The following is a 4967-nucleotide window of genomic DNA, read 5'->3' as shown; positions in this document are numbered from 1 at the left end:
TCTGAGGCTGCTGGTCCTCGCAGTCCCGGTCAGAAATCCTCAATGTCCCAAGGCAAGGCAGCAAACTACACAATGCTGCGAGCGAGGCAATATCAGATACTCCTACAAAACACACAAACTGCACCTCTCATGTCTCTGGTTCTCATCCATCGTATGTGCTATTTTGAAAATCCCAAGTATGCTCAGTGCCGTTCCTCAAGTACGTGGCTGATCCTCTCTGCTCCTGCATTCAAATACTTCTGCTTTAGTCTCATGGGCAGCAAAACAAACAACGGACAACCTGACAAATTGTGTAAGCGGGTCGAGTAACAAGTAAACAAGATGGGTAAGACTCCGAAAGGAAGGGCACTCACAAGGCAATTTGGCATTCAGACTAACTACACCCAGGACGGACGTGCAAGGCATATATACAATACAACATTAACAATAAAGCGGAGTGTGGGGTAAAGCACTCAGGAGCTCCACACGGTAAGACTGAAGCTCAGTAAGTTTCTTACCCACAATTGCTGTTACAAATACTGCCTGCAAATACCCACATATAGGATATGCATGCAAAGGCAGGGTCTGTGGAGCTTATACCTATGGTTATGTAATGAATGCAACTCAAAGAATACTTACAGTGAACAAGAAACATCACCTAGGTAGTCAGCTGTGCCCATGGATCCTTGCAATCAAACAGGAACACGCACGTCAGTAACAGCAAGGGATTTGAACTAAACACAAGCACAATAGACAAGGAGCTAGCAAGGAGGAGTGCCTAACAGGAAAGGAAGGAAATCACAGGGCACACTTGGCAGAGAGCAGGTAACAAACATACAAGGTAACAGAAGCAAGACAGCAGAATAGAAAGACAGAAAACTAGAACTGGAACCAAGGAAATGGGACGAAAGGCAGGGACTGGAAAAGGATATACAGAAGGGGAGGCTACAAAGGTATAATAGAATAGTGCAGGTTCAGGACCCAAGGAAACAAAATAGCATTGAAGGCAGTGCTGGGGCAGGAACAAGTATTGAGCTAAAGCTCAGGAGTCAAGGTAGCACTGTAGGCAGTGCTAGTTCAAGGAAACAGGGAATATCTACAGCTCAAGAAACAAGGAGTCAAGAGAGCACTGCAAGCAGTGCAATTCAGGAACAAGAAATAGCTGAAGCCCAGCCCAGGAACAGGAACAAAGAATAACTATAGCTCAGGAACTCAGGAAACAAGGTAGCACTGCAGGCAGTGCTAATTCAGGTACAAGGAATAGCTATATATATACATATATATACATATATATATATATATATATATATATATATATATATATATTGGTGATCATCAATGGGGACCTCACTATAAAATCTCATATAGGAGGAGTAACCTCCACCTGTTTCTTTCAGCTCAGAAAGATAAGAAAAGATCAGAAGATTACTTACTCGTGAAGCTCTGATCCAGGTTGTCCTAGCCATGGTGATTTCACACCTGGACTATGCCAACTCTTTATATTTTGGCATCCTTCTATATCTTACTAAAACATTGCAGTTGGTGCGGAATAAGGCAGCCAGGCTGATATTTCAGCAACTTAGATGGGAACATGTTTCACACATTATGGAAAAATGACATTGGCTTCCTATCGTGCAAAGATGTGCATTTAAAGTTGGCTGCCTCATTTTTAAGTCCCTGCATGGCGCTAGCCCAAAATTCATATCCAGTCTTGTTCAAAAATACATACCTTCCCAGAGCTTGTGCTCCGCTCATAAGAACCTCCTAACCATTCCTTCCAACAAACGGAACCGACTAGGTGATTGTAGGTTTGCAGTATTGGCACCCAGCTTCTGGAATATTCTTCCCTTGGACATCAGAACCTGAACTGAATTCTCTAGATTTAGGAGGCTTCTCAAGACTTGGTTATATATCCAAGCTTCGATCTAGAACCCAGTAGGTGATCAAACACATGGGCCTCCGGCAATATCCTAGGTTACTGCCAAGAAACCAATCGGTGTATGTGCGCTCTATAAGAAATTTTAACATAACATAATATAACATCATAGGTAATGGAGTTTTCTGCATGAGCAGACTGGCTTCCAGAAAACCCGGCATGGATTGGGATTGGAAGTCAATTTCTAAATGGTGTCCAAATGCCTGGAAGTCAGGATATGCATGCAGGGGAGTGTCTGTAAACATAATAGAACACTGGAAAGCCCAACAATTCAGGTGGTGGGCATGAGAGCACAGGGAGTGAATCGTGACAGTACACCCGCTCCAATGACTGGCTCCCAGAGTCTGGGACTGGATTCAAAGCAGTTACTACTATGAAATAAGTCAATTTCCATCAGAGATGTAGTGCAAGATACCAGAGGATGGCAGGAAAACTGTGATGTTTTAGAGGGTAGAATAAGAGATTGGAAATTAACAGCAGTATTGGAGGCAGAACCTGAAGCGTTCAAATCCAGTAAAGGGGGCTTAGAAGCCTTAATCAAAGGTGCTTGAGGTTCACATGATGGCAGGTTGTAGTAGCACTATGAAAATGAAGGCAGATTGACTGTGGGGTCAAAAGCAGATAACGTATTGGCAGGAGGCACAGAGGTCAAAGGCAAACTGGCTGAAGATGAAGAAGGTGACAGGAAGCAGACCTGAAGTTCTGGCCCTGGAGGAAAACATACAGAATCCTCACATGCAGGACACTCTGGAAGCAGGAGTGCAGGAGAACCAGGCCCTTGAGGCTTACATGTTGAGAGTTTTGTCTCTGATGCTGGAGATTCAGTCTCTGAATGTATACGTACTGAGACCTCTGAAGGCTGGCAAACTGGAAACACAGGGTCAAAAAGTGGGCAAGATAGAGGCTCAAGGCCAGAAGGCAGGCAGCCTGGAAGAGCTGGTGCTGAAGGCAGGCAGCCTGGAAGCGCTGGTGCTAAAGGCAGGCAGCCTGAAAGCGCTGGTGCTGAAGGCAGGCAGCTTGGAAGTTCTGGTGCTAAAGGCAGGGAGCCCGGAAGCTCCGGCCCTGAAGTCAGACAGTCCGAAAGCTCCAGTTCAAAAGTCAGACACGCCGGAATCTCCGGCTCAGTAGTCAGACACGCCGGAAGCTCCGGCTCGTAAGTCAGACAGCCCAGAAGCTCTGGCTCGGAAGTCAGACAGGCCGGAAGCTCCGGCTTGGAAGTCAGACAGGCTGGAAACTCTGACTTAGTAGGCAGGTGAATTATGGGCTTGGGCTCTTAATGCAGGCAGTCTGGAGGCTCTGGTATTAATGGCAGCAGGCTGCAGGCTCGGGCTAAGATGGCAGGCAGGCTGCAGGTTCAGGTGACAGGCAGGCTGCAGGCTCAGATGGCAGGCAGACTGCAGGCTCGGGCTCAGATCGACGGCTGGCTGCAGACTGAACTTCAGAAGGCAGCAGGCCGGCTGAGGACTCTGGAGCCTGAAAGCAGCAGGCCGGCTGAGGACACTGGAGACTCTGAAAGCAGCAGGCCGGCTGAGGACACTGGAGACTCTAAAAGCAGCAGGCCGGCTGAGGACACTGGAGACTGTAAAAGCAGCAGGCCAGCTGAGGACTCTGGAGAATCTGAAAGCAGCAGGCCGGCTGAGGACACTGGAGACTCTGAAAGCAGCAGGCTGGCTGAGGACTTTGGAGACTCTGCAAGATGACTAGCTGATGGCAGAGAGGTACAAGGATGACAGACTTTAAATTCTGGGACTGGCAATTGCCCATGAACAGTAGATTCCTTGTTGTCGATAGTGAAACCTTCACAGTTCCTTGGCTCATTAAAACACACTGACGTTCTTTCTTCGGGATGGCTCAGAATAGTGCTTTTTTAGAGTCTCTGATGACCAGACTTCCTTTACCATTCGGCAGTTCAAAACTCTTAGTCAGAGGAATTAGGCTAGAGATTACTTGGTCATGGGAGATCTTTTTATTTTCTTCAGCATTACAAGGTGGTACAAATGCATTGGAGCATTATCATTTCCTGACTTTTCAATATGTGGTGTGCTTGAAGGCAAAAACATCAAAGAAGGGGTCAGGATTTTGTTTCTTTTCAGCAAGGAGGCTGACTTCAGTTGCAGCAGTTACATCAAGAGCATGGTCTGAGTCACAGGACATTGTCACATCAGAGATTATGTGGGTCAATGGTTCAGGTTTTGTGTGTATGTCATTGGTCTGTCTATGGGTTATCTCTGAGATAGAATTGACCTCACTACCAGGAAAAGAAAGCAAAGAGATGTTTTGTGTCTTGCCTGGAATTTGGGGTTCCTCAAAACTGGAGGGACGCATCTCAGATGTAGCACCTAGATGTAATTTAGCACTAGAAGACAAAATAGAGGGGTTAGAAATTTCAGAATTCAAACAAATACTTTCCTTAAGTCCACTTTGAGACATGGTACTATGGCTATTCTGAGTGGAATCTGAGTGATCAGCCACAGTATTATTTACACAATTACTGGACCAGCTCTGAGGGGACCGCAAAAGACTACGCAAGGTTTCATTCTCCATTTCTAAGGAGGCTAACGTACAGTGGAAAAGTGGTCTTGTACAGGGGTTTTAGATTCCCATTTGAACTATGGGTTATAATTTTTTAACAAAGTCTGAAACATTTTATTATCTCCTTGTAATTCAAGAATCTTCAATCCTAATATATTCTGTGAAGATTAAATATCTTTTTCTACAAGGACAGAGGTAGGCTTTGAAACTTCACAACAAGCAACAGAACTACATCTTGGATTTTGTTTAAACTGGCTATTAGCTGTCTGTGTTCTAGTAGGTGTTTTCTCTCTTTTGTTAATCTGATTGGTTACTTTGAATATAGCATTAAACATGGTCTCTTTAGTATCAGGGACTGTGATCTTCACTGGGTCACAAGACTAAGATATTCTGTTTATATGGAAAACAGAGGTTATATAATGCATCTGCTCTCTCTTTGTCTGCTGTGTGGTTAAACATGCTTTACCTGGGGTCATTGAACTACCAGTTTGGTAACATGCTGATAAATATGGTGTCTGGA

This window comes from Lissotriton vulgaris, chromosome 12 (genome assembly GCF_964263255.1).
Source record: "Lissotriton vulgaris chromosome 12, aLisVul1.2, whole genome shotgun sequence".
Lineage (NCBI taxonomy): Eukaryota > Metazoa > Chordata > Amphibia > Caudata > Salamandridae > Lissotriton > Lissotriton vulgaris.
Note: the sequence above shows the minus strand (reverse complement) of the source record.